The sequence below is a fragment of the Orbicella franksi genome, chromosome 10 (genome assembly GCF_964199315.1).
Source record: "Orbicella franksi chromosome 10, jaOrbFran1.1, whole genome shotgun sequence".
Lineage (NCBI taxonomy): Eukaryota > Metazoa > Cnidaria > Anthozoa > Scleractinia > Merulinidae > Orbicella > Orbicella franksi.
In genome coordinates this window covers 2457668-2472719 of record NC_138154.1, presented here as the reverse complement: position 1 = coordinate 2472719, position 15052 = coordinate 2457668, and the positions used below count along the sequence as shown (strand labels likewise).

The 15052-nt window shown below is 37.9% G+C and overlaps 1 protein-coding gene across 1 annotated transcript in view; it reads left to right on the top strand.

Moving 5' to 3' along the window:
- LOC145499888 (uncharacterized) overlaps nucleotides 1–15052 on the top strand; it is a 79028-nt gene that overhangs the window by 14328 nt on the left and 49648 nt on the right. The gene's annotated exons all lie outside the window — the stretch shown is intronic.

Genomic DNA, 15052 nt, shown 5'->3' with positions numbered 1-15052 from the left:
TAAGTTTTCTCTGGCAATGATATCGCTTCGGAAGGGCTTAAAAGTATCATTGAGGCCAATAACAAAAATGTCCCTTTCTAAACGATCGTCTACTGCTGTGGGAAAATTACATTTCTGATATTCCAACCTGACCAGTGTGTGCCAATCTTGTATTGACGTACCAGGTTCTTGTTTCAGAATACGTAGAAAATTGTGAGTACTTTGAATGATAGGCTCTTCTCCAAGGTAGTGCTGTGAAAGCTGCGCAAGCCATCTAGCTGGATGTTGTTTGTCATCATCAGGAATTTGAGCGTCGATTGTGGTTGTGAGCACGTCCCATTCGGCCGGAGGAAAGGCTCGGCGAAGAGCGGCCATAACTTTCGGCCTTTTTGTTGCGATCCAGTAGTCGTTGCTGTCGACTGCTTTGGTGGGGTCTACATAGTCCTCCATTATGCAAAAATCTCGAAAGTTAGCCAAGAAAAACTTGAACGCTCGGCGGCGATCGTCAGAGTTAGCGTCGAAGATTGGTCGATCTTTTCCCATGGCGGTGAGCGGAGCGAGAAAGAAAACGGTCACAGACTACAGAGGCAAGAGGCCTTCAGGCGATCGTGGGTTCCGACACTTCTGACACCATGTAATAAGCTCCGAAGCCGGTTAAGTTTATCAAGCTTTAATCAAGGAGTGAATCCAAGATGGCTGACTCACATGGTTAACAACTAAGATATACAGGCATCATGGGAAATTAATCAGCCTCGCAAGGCATGATGGCTAACAAGTATAATCAAAGGAAACTATGAAGAAGTCATGGATACATTGCCTGCATACATTTACTTGATCTATAATTAGTTTGTAGTTGACAATTTTTGAAATGACTTTTTGAAAGTGTTTTTGAAAGCTCAAGTAGTACATGTGCAGTGTGACTAGACTAATAGACAAATATCGAATTACAGGCTGTTTATACAGACTGCTTATAAATTTTAAAATGGAATATATTAATTAATTTCAATTGGCATTTGAAAATAATTCTTATTATATTATCTTGTACATGCAGTGTCTATTGAATTCTACAGTCTTTTGCACAAGGAAGCTATTATGAGGGTTCATCAAACTCACTAGTCCCAAATAGACACCCAGTCAGAGTTGTTGGTTATAATATGTGTAATATTAGTGAGTCAGCAGTGCATTTTAGGTCAACATAATTTGGTTGTGGTGCTTCCTCAGTCAACATTTGAGTGTTGCATTATGAAAAGGCTGTACAGCAATGTTTATGTCAAGAATGTGAGAATGCCAAGAATATTTTGCACATTCTACTTTAATAGGACATTGATATTACGAGAGATCCGCTGCAATTGCCTAGGCTGTAGTGGTCTCCCAGCCTAGTAATAAAAATTTTACGTATATAAGTATTTTAATTAGTTAGGCAAAGTTGAATAAATAAAAGATATTGCAAACGTGAACAATATGATTTTAGCTAGCTGGTAAATGGGAATAGAGAGAAAAGTATTTCTGCATATATTACAAGAATAATTTCACACAGTTTTCAGAATCCCTCCCAGAAAGGGCTACTTGAAAAAGTTTGGCTGAAAACGATACTCTGCCATATAATCCCAGCTACATCTTGTACTTGTATGAATATCAAGGTTTCATCTCTTGTGGGGTTGCACCCCTGCATCTCCCCCCTAGATCCACCTCCGAAAAACATGCATGTGATGTTTGCTTAGCTCTGAGTGGTACTTAAAAAAAGAACTTCCTTATTTTATCCATTAAGTTGTGGTGACCGTTTGATCATGGGTAGGTTATTATGATTATTTAGAAGTATTCACGGCAGTGGAGGTGGCTTAAGTGTGTACATATTTTATGCATAGTAGACCTATGTGTAGGAGTGTAAACTAAATGTCTGCCAAAAAGTTGTGTTGTGATGCTATTAAACTAGTATTATGAAAGGCAAAATCCCAGTTCATCAAGTATAATAGTACAAATCCCCAAAACACAGAGGCCTTGGTGTATTTGCAAAATATCGTGAAGAAATTCCCATCCATTTTCCCAAAAAAATGGATTCCTGTAAATGAGGGTGAAGTACCCACTTGCTCAAAACTGATATTTCGGTCTTTTCTATAACAATACAGTCACTACGAACTTCTTGCCCGCTATTTTGAAACACCGCTGTGTAAAATGCCCGCAGAAATATAAAAAGGCAAAATAACCTCTCTATACCCCACTTGGGTTTGTTTTGTCACTGCGTTGCTAGGTGTGACAGAGTTCCGGTAGATGCGTTACACACGGCGCCTGCGTAGTGGATCGTGTTCAACATGGCGTCCAGTAGCAAGAAGAAGTAGAAGGTTTGCAAAGCAAAATTGAAGAAACTTGCATCTTTTAAGAGCAAAAAATCAGCAGGAAAGCAGGGTACAGGAGCTGGTTCAAGGAAAAGTTTCAGTCTGCTAGCAAAATGGTTGGAAGAACATACCGAAACAGATGGGAAGACACGACTAAAATTTGTCAGCCCAGGTAAGTCAGAATACAGCTCAGAGAAAGCAGTGGCGCAAACCTTAGCTGCAAGAAATTTGGAGGCTTGTTTTAATGCTTCTTCAGCCTCGTGTGAACACTCTGAATCAGAGGGTTCGGAATTTTTTCCTGACATGGAGCTCAGTGATACTGAAAAAGCAGGCTGTTCCAAGAGTAGTAAAGCAGAAAGCGACAACGATTCATCAGCTGAGCCTCAAACTAAGAAGTGCAAGGTGGACATAGAGCGGCGGTTTTTTGTTAGTGAATCTACACAGTTGTTGGATTTCGTTGAGCAAGTCATCAGGACCAGCTGTTTCTCAATGCCTGATTGCAGAGGTAAGATTTCCATTCCTAATTTGCTTTCACTTTGACCAGAAAATTGAGATTAATTTTGTATTTTGGCTTTTGATGGTCAGTGCAACCATTTGAGAATTTGCTAATTTTACTTGTTTTGTATGCAATGTGTTTGTCTAATGAAAGACATCATTCATAAGACCTTTCAAGACAAAAAAGATAAATATTCCAACAATACAGATATACACTCTTGGGTTTGTACACTGGTGGAGGACCAAATTTCAAGTAAGTTCCCAATGCAGTCCTAAGAGTCTGGTGTACTTATAGTTAAATTCTGACCCTGCTTGCCATTAGCATTCCAGTGGCCCAGTGGTAAGAGTGTCCAAAATAGTACTCAGAGGGTCATGAGTTTGATTCTCAACTGGAGATCAAGAAGATTTTCTGAATGAGCGACAGGTTTTGACTCTTAGCTATTCCTTTTTTTGTGTGTGTGTATTGTCACATCAACTTGATCAAGCACAAGCCCATTCTCAATTGTTATGTATATCTATTACAGTTCAGTTTCAACAGATCCATTGGCAATAGTAGTATTTTCTTTACTTTCATTTCCAGGTATTCTCGTGGTCTCCAAAGTGGAACCTACAGGCCTGGGAGGTAGCCTTAATGTTTGGTTTATGTGTAGTGGGTGTGAAAAAGGGTCACTGATGTTTCAAGGATCTGTCTTTGTGGAGGGGTCGAAACGAATGGTGGTTGGACTTGCTTTAGCAGTAGCTTTTTTCCTGTCTGGTCATGGGTTTGCTAACTTCAATAGAACTTTGAGACAGTATTTGGGGATTTCATGCATATCCAAGAAGAGATACTACGATGTTATTAAACTGGCATACCCGCACATAAAGGATATTCTTGATGAAATGTGCGAAAAAGAAAAAAAAACCTGCAAGAATTATCACAAGATAAACTGGGTAGCTGGACATGAGCTGTTGTTACTTCTGATGGAGTGTGGCATACTTGTGGACATTTTAGTAAAAATGGTTCTTTTATTGTTAAGAATTATTTGACTGGTGGATTACTCTGGTATGGGCACAAATGCAGGCAGGGGAAGGATGGTGTTGTCGAGGAGGGGTTGTATGAGGGCACAGCAAAGTCGATGGAGGGTGTGCTAGCAGAAGAATGTTATGAGCAAGCAAAGAATGAGGGGTGCAAGGTTGAGGTTGTGTGGCAGGATGGGGATTCAAGTGCAGCCAAGGCCATCAGTCTGCATCATCCTGCTGGCAAGGTATATAAATGTGGAGGACATGTGGGGAGAGCTCATAGCAATAACTTGAAAGAGGTTGCTAAGAAGAAGGAATTTTCAGAACATATGAAATCCAAGTACAAAGCAAAATGTCCTGAAATTGAGACTGCGAAGCGCAAATGCAAACAACACAGGGCTGGTTGTGGCTGCATATCTGATTCATTTATCAAACGTACCCATATAAACCATTTGTGTTGCTTGCAACAGTGTATTAATCCTGATGATTATGCGCAGCGTGTCAGGGTCCTCTCGAAGTACCATGTGCGGGACATTTATAACTGGGATGAAAGTGGTTCTTGTCACTTTCATCCAGCAAGAACTTGCAGTTGCAAGAAATGAGAAGATCAAATTAAATGCACTGGGAGCCATACAAGACAAGAACACCACTCAAGTGTGATTTTCATTGGCTTGCGTACAGAATAGAGTGCGAAGAACAAATGAGGCTGACAGTGTCATTCATCCTGAAATGGGTCGAGGCCATTCAAAGCTCTGTGAGGCAAGCTTCACAGTTCTTCCCCAGTTCTGGTCAAAAAGTCAGAGTCTCTGCAGTTGTGATTGCATGCTCCAACTCTTGTAGATGTTTTGTTGTCCAGTTAGCCATCTTAAAATTTGTCTGTCTCTTATAATTTGTTTTATTCACCACCTAAATGTACTGTACATCACCCAGGATTGTGTCATGGCTTATAACTGGAAGTAAAACATGTGACAAATCAGTATATACCTTTCATTTGTATGACTTATCCATTAGTAGCCAAACTCTATGGGAACCTAAATTGACAGTAGACTGTGGTCTAAAATGTATTTGTAGAACGTGTCTGTGTTTCTTTGGATAGACTACGTGGAAATCTAGGTACACAGAGTGAAAAATGTTAGAGAAATAAAATTTATTTCAGTTTGCTGGTCTGGGCTTTTAGGACTAGAGACATTTTTTGTTAACTTTTTTTTCTTGCTATTTTCATCCAAGGTTGCACTACATGGCATCAACTAATGCTGGCCTATGTCAAGGCAACATGACATGGTGCTTTAAAGTCAGAGGCAACATAGACCTTTACCAAAGGCTGAACCTTCCCGTCATTCCAGCAGCGGTTGAGGCACTCATCAAATGTGTACAGGATCGTGCAGCTAAAGTGAATAAACAACAAACAGAAGCATGGAAGCAACAGCAAATAAGAATGAAAGTAGCCAGAACAGAAGATCAGGAGGCAAGGAAAAAGTGGGTCAAACAGCAAGCAGTTAGGCACAGTTATGGAGGAGATTCAGAGGATGAAGATGCTGATGGCCAGCTAGTTTCAGAAGTGAATGCAATTCTTGGAAATGAGGATGACCTGTTAGTTGTGAGTGGAAAAAAAGTGTCGTTGTGGATCAACCCAGCACCAGCGGACATCTCATGAAGATTGCCCTTTGAACAAGAAATCTAAAAAGTGACTGTTGCTTGTCTATGAGGTCAGGTTTAGTTTCAAAGAGATCATCTCATGAAAATACATTTCAGGTAATAGTAAGCTAATATTAGACCCCAGGCAGGGGGGGGGGGGTAATTGGTTTAAGTTTGGCTCGGTATGTGCTGCTGGGTTGTCATTATAGTGTACTCTGTGGCCAATTATTGACCCATTTTAGTCAATCTCTTTGTATCTACTTTATACTGAATGAAGACAATTTACTTTTCACCTACAGTACAAACATTCCAGTATGTTTGTTCACCATAAATAATCATGCGACCCCATCCAGCGGCAGATACCCATTAGCCTCTTATAAATAATTACCCTCCCCACTGGAGCTATTGGATGAGGCTATTTATGATCTGAAGAATGCAGTTTAAGGATAGCCAAGATGGATATCAACCTCCCAGATCTGCATAATAATATTCTTCAAGGCAAAGAGAGCCAAATCCAATTTCCCCTTCCGTGGCAAATACAAGATAAGAGGCATATGTAGTCTAGCAGAAATTTTTGGAATAGCAGTCGGCATTGCTGTTTTTGCCACGAGTTTAGGTACTCATTTGGCTTATTCGTCTCGACAACACCTTTGAATTTTTTTCACTATTTTCTCCAGCTCTAACAAAGCACTTGTGCAACTGCACCTTCTATCATCTTTTTCTCTGAACAAGTATACATCCTTCCAAGTTTGCTGGTTATGAAGAGTTAGCGAGGTGATTTCAGCCAATCATTAATGGTAAAATATTTATCTGTAAATAGTATAATTTGGGGTTTGGCCTTTTTAACATGCTGTAAACACTTGGATTAGCACTTAGTGTACTAATTTGATTTTCTGAGAAAAGACGATGAGCCAAGTTTTGGTCTCAATAAGACACAATCATCAAATTAACTTTGATAGTCATAGTTGCAGGTTGTTTTTGCACCTGATAATAATTTTAACCACTGTTATCAGATGTTATCAAAGAGATAATTTTTTGAGTGGGGAGGGGGCACACATGAAGGGTGTACGTATGTCAAATCTCACCATTTTAAGAATTTGAAAATTGATCATTTATAAATGACATTAGAGAGATGAAACTTTTATCAATTATGTCATCCCTTGACTACATTTACTCAATTTTTAGAGTTGAAGAGTGCTTGGCTATAATATTAATAAATTTGAACAATGAAATTTTCTGACTTATGCTCAGGGTCTGCATAAGAAAGTCTTTAGTTCCAATTGCTGAAGTAGACAGTACAGGTACGACTTCCACAAGCTAATGTAATCAATATGTTGTGCTTCACATTTATTATTTGTTGTTATGTTAATTTCCTTTGTTCTTGGGTATAGTAATGTTACCATGATTTATGAGGTTGGAACAAAAAAAAATTAAACCAAGGGTAAAATCAAGCCACAAAATTACAGTAGCATTGCGGCCATCACAATAATTGTTATTGTTATTTTCAAACACAACAATAATGCTCCGATGGCAGAAAATGTGTATGCACTGGCCTTGATTTCAGGATGCTCCTCTGAAAGAAGCACAGGATAACAGCAACACACGCTGGCTTTATGATATAATATTTATTTAATTCTTACAGTCTAAAAGAATACAGATAATAAATTTAATTCTTCTTATTCTTTTTTCCTTTTTGACTGCTGGCCACTTTGCGTCCACCAGGTCTTGCAATGTGACATGATATACCTAAAAAACACACAGAAGTCATCAACAATCTAACATGTTTACAGCCACAGCCTTGTAACATACATTTTCTCAAATTTTCAACCTTTGAACGTTTAGATGAAAAATGTTTCTCTTGATTGAACAGCAGTCAAACCATTAAAACAAAATTTGAATGAGTTCATAAGCATAAATGAACATTGAGGGATTGGTCTTGCCTTTTCCTAGTCATTGATACCATATAAAATCAGAAGCATTAACTTAGATGAGGACCAACTGGGTCCTTGAAGTTGCGGACATCCTCTTGAACAATGGCACGCACCACTTACACATTCTGGGAATACAAAGGTCGGTTGACCCCCAGTAAATTGACCTCGGCCTATTTTACATCCATGCTGAAGAACGAAATGACAAATTCATCTAAGACAACAACATCAACAGAAACGTTTTCATTATACAAATGAAAGATTTGCATTTGCTCGAGTGATACAACTACCTAAAATGCAGAGTACAATGGATGAGAATGTGATAATTTCCCAAGAGGTTATGTTATGCAACCACTACATAAAGATAGAGAAATGTTTGGGATCTTTTTTACCATCGAGAACTTACCATTAAATTATATACAAGTCACTTACCCACATAATTCCATATAGCCGAGAGTAGATGCGATGCCACATCCTTTCAGCTGTTTCTACAGGCTTTCTCGCTGCCGTGCGAAGATTTGCGAGACCTTCAGGTGTTTTACCAAATCTAAACAAATAATCAGTAGAAAACAGTAAAGAGTCTTCTGAGAAATTTTACTTTCAACAAAACTCAAAAGAGAAAGAGAAAATACCTTCCCGGTTTGTTTGAATTTGGCAGAAAAATAGAGGAAAGCAGCCTCGCAGTTCACAGAACCGTCAACCATCTTTGTTCTGGAAATCTTTGGCCGGGAAGCATGCGGGAAAGGTAAACCAGTGAACATGAGAGTCAAATTTCTATTCCGCTGGCCCCCACAGTCACATTCCAAAGAAACGGAAGTCAAAATTTCTCTTTGACCTTACAGTAAATCGAGCAACTTTAGAGCAGATTTTTTCTTGAATGTGATGGTCTGATAAAAAAAAAAATGGATATGCATATTACATGACCTAAACTTACTGCTGATAGATTTTGAGCTTAAGAGAAAATGTTGAAAATTTGTCGGTGCAGATACCTTAACTGTTAATTTTTTTTGGCTCAGATCATTAATGACGACGACAGACCTTTTGCCACAGCTGGCCAATTGCTATGTGCATGTAGCTTTGCAAGGAAGCCAGTTTGACGAGGAAGGTAACTAATTTGTGCATGCTACATATATGTTGCTTTAATCTAGATTCTTTGTACTCTTTGATGCTACAATACTTGCATGAAGGCTATCAAAGTTTGCTCTTAAGTCTGTTTCAAGTGATGTATCCTTTGATCTCTGTATTGTAGCCTGTGGAAAACAGGGACGTTTTAATAGCCCAAATGACATCCAGGCGCACATCATGCATCTGACGATATCACCAGCTAGAATAGTTGTCGCAAACATTTTGACAGGTGATCAGTGCTTTCTTGCTTGTACATGTGTCTGTGTCAAATTTTTATTTGAGATAAGAGGTAATGTCAAGAGTAGTTAATTTACACTTAATAATAGCTCTCATGCATGATGATATCAATACAGCAGAAATTACCACCATATTTAGCCTTGTTTAAAGAGTGCAAATTGTAAATTTCATCGGGGAGAAATTCCCAAAGCAGGAAAGGTGAAAAGAATATCCCTGTAAAAACATTACACAATGGTTCCTGAGGTTTGAGAAGAACCTAGGTTGTGAATTTTGAGCAGGTGAAGAAATCAAATAGAAGACCTAATGGAAGTTTTATATCAAAAATTTCCTTTTGATGGAGAGGAAGACAACTTTCCTGGACAGCTAAGTGGGGCAATTGAGGATGCTCATGAGGTTGCTCAGGCTATTAGAACAAACAGGTAAGACTAGAGCCCAGTGATATTAGTTAGGTTTGCTGCATTGGATACTATATTGGCCTAACAAATGCAGAAGTAATACCTTGGTCACTTTTTATTGGAAGGAAGGTAGAGTTACTGTAATTATATTTAAATGAATTGAAGAACTTCTGTGTTTTTAAGAATTTTGAAGTTTTCTGGATCTACACTGTACCTCCCCCACTCCAATCAAATAAATACTCCACTCTCTCAAATAATTGTTGATGGAGTAGGGAACATGATTTGTTCTCTTTGCGATGTATTCTTCTTTTAACCAAAACCAATCTTAAACAGCAAAAGTCAAAAGTGTAATTATTGCTTGTGGTACATTGGTGTACTCAACAGTAATCATTCATGATTGCATAGTGTATGGGAGTTTTTTGAAATCGATTTGTTCTAGATGACGCTTTTCCAATCTAATCTGCCAAATTCAAGAAGTCTTGCAATTTCTGTTACTACAACGTTTAAACTATAATAAATATTAATACAAACTGGTAAATTATTACAGGGAACTTTTACAGCAAGACAGGGAATTGTGGTGGCAACAAGAGGAGGACATATGTATCGGTAAGTTTCAAATGAAAAGGTCACTCATGCTTAATTTATAACCAACTACTAACATCAGTAGACATTTGAGGGAAATTGACAGCTAAAAGGGAGAGAGATGAAACATGTTTTAAAGTTCTCCCTACAGTTTCTAGGGGTGAGAAGACCAAAGAAAAGAAGTAGAAGACCAAGAAACTCAAGAAAATGATGAGTCAGTTGTTGATGATGACGAGGTAAGTGTATTCCTTACACTCAAACCAGGTCAAGTGTACCCCTTAAGAATACATAAATGAATTCATTATTTGATTATTGAACCCACTAATCATTTCAAGAATGCAATAATGAGTTTATTATTTGAATATTGGACTTGCTAGTCATTTCAAGAATCGATTATATCAAACTGATTTTTGCACTGTGTGCCCCGTGGAGGCAAGACATATTTTAAACACAAGAGATGTTTTTTAAAACTTCAAGTGGCCAAACCCTTCATGGGTTGCTAAATTAGTTTGAAAACAGATGGGAAATCCAAAAGAACAAGATGAGCCCAACGCCATAAGCGGAGAAGTCACGCATCAATTTGTGTTTTGAAAGCTTCAGGTGTAACACCTTGAAAAGCAATGTGGCTGTTAGACTTAGTTCATGAAATTGGTACTCATTGACCAGTGAAGAGAGAAACCTGCTTGTGATGTTTTTATCTTCGTCTGTCTTGAGATTCCAAACAAGCTTGTCCATTTCTTTGACTCCAGCAGGTCATCAACCAGGTCACTGAATGCCTCAGCATCACCATGTACATGAGTGTTTAACAAATCATGGAATAGTTTTATTATTTCCAATCTAATGTCAGTTCTCATGCTTTGCCCTAGCATTGATATGGGCGAGCAGGTGGCAAAGGACCAGCTTCATTCATCTGAGCTGTAACCACTTCAGGTTTGGATAAAGATGGCATGGAAACTTTATCATTGCAGTGATTCAGGATTGGCCTAGAGCTATCATCAATTTCATAGTGTTCTGCATTCACTCCTTGCAAGGCATCAGAAACTGTTTTCTGGTTTTGAACAACAGAAAAGGAATATGAACCTCTAGTATAAATGAGGCATCAAAATTGACAGCGTAACATGGCTTTAGCTGTATAGATTTACCACTATTGTGGACAACAAATATTCTCTTTTGCAAAACATGAAGGTTTTTGCAAAAATCACAATCAGGCACACACTGCACCAACATACCATACATGTACGTATCTGAGGTTTTATCTTACCTCTAGCTTATCACATTTAGTTTCCAACTGGATATGACTTCTGCAACACGTGCATATCTTTCTTTTTCAACCTTTGCATTGACCATCCTCATTAACTTTGCAGAACTTCAACTCAAGGTTTGAGGCGATCCTGAGTTTGGTGCCATCCAAATGTCCCCACGTGCTGTGATGTGGGCAACAACATGAAGCGTTTCGAGGCATTCTTCAAACTAAAATCGCAGATTTCATTTCAAAAATAACAGGAACACTGACCTATATAACTTTTATAAATGTAGATAAAAACAAAACTAGAGATTGACCGAACAATTCTGATAACGATGAACTAGGAACGTCAACAATATCTCGATCCAAAATGGTGGCCGAAGCAAAGAAACTTCTTTAATTCCATTAGAGCCAGCTCCCCATTTCCCATGGTAACGAAACTCGGCATATACCAATCTGATGGTGCTGGCATCGAATTTAGCACTAAAAATAGTCCAATAATACTTTCACAGCACTTCCCATTTTGACTTTTCAGCCAGTCAGAAGCAAAGATATTAATTTGATTAATAATTTAGTCGGCAGCTTTGGATTTCAAATGCCTACCTCTTGCGTGAATCATTACTTAATCACTATTTTTGTAAGTATGGAGTGAATGTAATAAATCCAAACATCTAAACCTAACCCTAGTCTGTAGCCTAGATTTTTCTGCATTTTATCCCGGGGGGGGGGGGTTACTCCCTTATATGGGCTATATAGGTATGTGTGGCCCCAAAGGGTATGGTTTTTCAGCCGTTTTGGTCATAAATGGGGTATTGAATTTTGGCCATTTTGGTCATAAATAGGGCTATGTTTTAGAAGCTACAATTTCATCATTAGTGATAAGGCCATCAACAAACGCCCTTCACAAATTGTGTTTAGAGCAATTTAACATTGATCTGAACTAGGGAACTAATTATAAGCCAGGTCTGAACAGGGTATTGATTTAAGAATCAGGTCACAAACACGGTTTCAAATTTTTGGTCCAGTCATCAATAGGGCTGGGAAAATTGCAGATTTTGGTCATAAATAGGGTAAGGGTCTTGGGAAGAGGGCTGCACAACCCCACACAATTTTTCTTGGAGTATCCCCACAGGATTTTACCTCCCTGTCTGCATGCAAACTGTGGTCTGCAGTTTACATGCATTTTACACTGACCGAATCAAAACCCAGTGTAAAATAAGCTCACTTTAATACACTGTAAAACTGTAGTCAACCCTGGAAGATGGAAGCCTACCACTATCAACAATGAAAAATAGGTATGCAATGCATACATGGTTGGACATGCAATATTATCATTAATACGTTTTGTAGTGATCCTTTGTCATTTTATTTGAAACACGAATAATGCATATATAGATATAAAACCAACTACTTAAACGGATTTATTTAGAGACAGTGAGTCTTTAAAGAACAAGTAAAGACCGTTTACTGCAAGCTTGCTCAGATGAGAACTCATTATCAGATGATACAAATATGGAATGATTTCTACTACTCTGGTTATTATGTACTGTCTTGTGAAACCTTGTCTAGCCAAATTATACATGTTTACACTGACAAGTCTGTTATGCTGAAAATGTGACTTAGGCTAGGCCAGTAAGATGTAACCATTTGAGTGTCCTACAAGCAGAATAAAAGAGGGTATGCATTATAATCTTTATAAGTTATTAACAATTCTTTTCTATCAAATGAGCTTTGACATTCCCTGCCAAACTTTCACTGGAGTGCAAGGTGAAATTAATGTTAAATACAGACACTTTCTTTGGTAATTCACAAAGAGGCAAAAATGTTTGCCAAGAGTACTTTGACAGCAAGCAGTATAAAGAATCCACTTTGTGTAAGATCTGAGCCATAGTAGCAGCACTGAAAATCAGTCTATGGTGTTGATAAACAATGTGAATTAGATAGTTTGCTACACAGTCTTCCCTGTGAGTAAGGAGCAGAAATAGTTTAACTGATATAAAAGTCAGTCACAATTGGAGCTGGCTTTCCTTCAACACAGTCAACACCGCTGCCAAGTCAAAGTCCTAATGTAGCCATATAAGCTTTATAGAAATGATTCAAAAATATCTGTGTAAGCCAGAGACGATTCATTTTTGTTATTTCAAAATAGCGAACATTTCCATACTGCTAAAAAAAATCGATATGAAGTAAAACAAAAGCAGCATAGCACACCAGAATGTTTCCTTGAAGCGTCCTCAATACTCCCTGAGAGCTAAATAAATGCTATGTATGCCAACAAGTCTGTTCGTTTTGTGTTATGGGTTTCGTGCCCAAAATTCAGTACAGAATGATCAAGGTGCTAAGACCTAATTTGAAGTTTCTCTAGGAAATAAACAAGGTAATTCTTGATTAAGGTATTATTTAGCATGTGTTGTTGCCAGATGTGTCACAAAATCCCCAGTATTGTCTAAAGGTTTAGACTTTCTGCAATGCAGGCAAGGTATTACACAGGCAGTGAGGCCTGGGTTTAAATTTCACCTCTCTCTTTTTTTTTTTCCTCGTTCAGTCAAAAATCGCCGTCTGGTCTCTAAAGCACTTGCATCACCTGTGCCTGCATACAGCACATGGAATTTACAGAAGTTGTCATCATGAAAAGTTACCACAGATTCCATCATTTCTAGGGTGATGAAATCACATACAGATGAACACACCATTTGCGGTGGACCAACACTAAAAGATGTTAAGCATTTTACGAATGGGTTGGTCTGCAAGCCTTACAAGAAATCAATTTATGAGCAATCATTTTGAATGAATTTATCAAGAATCATGATAGAAAGGAGCTATCAACTGAGGCTATCAACTCTTCAACTTGATAAAAAAAAAATCTTCAGAGGTGTCATCATAATTTTAGACGTGATTGTGAACCAAGTAGAATCCCAGCACGAACTCAATAACATCTGACCAACAAGAGCAAAAAGGTTAGAGAATTTGTTTACAAATGTATCTGTTTGAGTACACCTAAGTAAAACCCTCTGAGAAACTTCGTAAAGTAAATAAAGTTAAAATCTCAAACTAAATAATATTTTCTCGTTTTTTTCTTGTAACAGAGTTGTGTCTTTACAAGAATGAAACCCATGTAGTGAATTATTGTACATTTAAGCTGAAAGAAACTAATGTATATGTTGAACCCAGCAAAACAATTCTTTGCCTGCTGTGTCACACAATCCTGATGCAATAAAAAAAACCATTCTGTGGATGAAGTCAAGAAATTGTGATGTTATTCGAGATTAATAAAGATGACACTTCGCTAATTTTTAAGTCTGTCCATTTTCCCAAACCTCAGATATTCGTTGAAATATTTCGCAGAAATTTAGAGAGCCCAGTATGGAGTCGCCATGTTCAGGTGTACCTCTGTGGTACACCAACATTGTAAACATCTGAGAAAAATGGGGAACTCCAGGCTGTAACAGTTTTGATCACCATGGCAGTTTGATGACCTGTGTTCAGGAGTCATGTGCCTTTCAGTATAGTCACAAACTGTTTTCTTGATTTGTTTACTTTTTAAGTAGCTCTTTCAACCGGTTTGTCTGGGTGTTTAAAAGCTTTGAGATGTTGAGTTTTTCTCCAAACATAACACTGAATTGCTAAAAGTTGGGTAGCTGTTTTAAGAATTTGAGAGATAAGTTGGGACAGGGCCTTTTTTAAACCACTGAAATATTTCATAAAGATAACTTTTTGTGGTTAACCATTGACTATTTTCATCCTTGCTAGGTGTGCTCACAGTGGGAGGATATTGCACTGATTATTTGAGATGGCCAGTTCTCTGCAGATGAGGAACATCTTGTTGATGTTTTGGATGTTAAAGTTTGTACATACTTGTAACTTTCACACTATTTACCAGTTATCTTTTTTGATGTTCATTATTTACTAAAGCATCCAACTCGATGCCAGCAATTTTTTTAAGTGATGTTATCTTTCTCCAATTTGTGGAGTTATATAACAACTTTGTCGTTTCATCACATTGTACAGTCAAAGAGTTGAAATGTATCCTTTGTAGAAACATTCATGTTTGGTCTTTTGTCTGTTTGTTTTTATATTATATTTTAGTGGATGATTAGGATA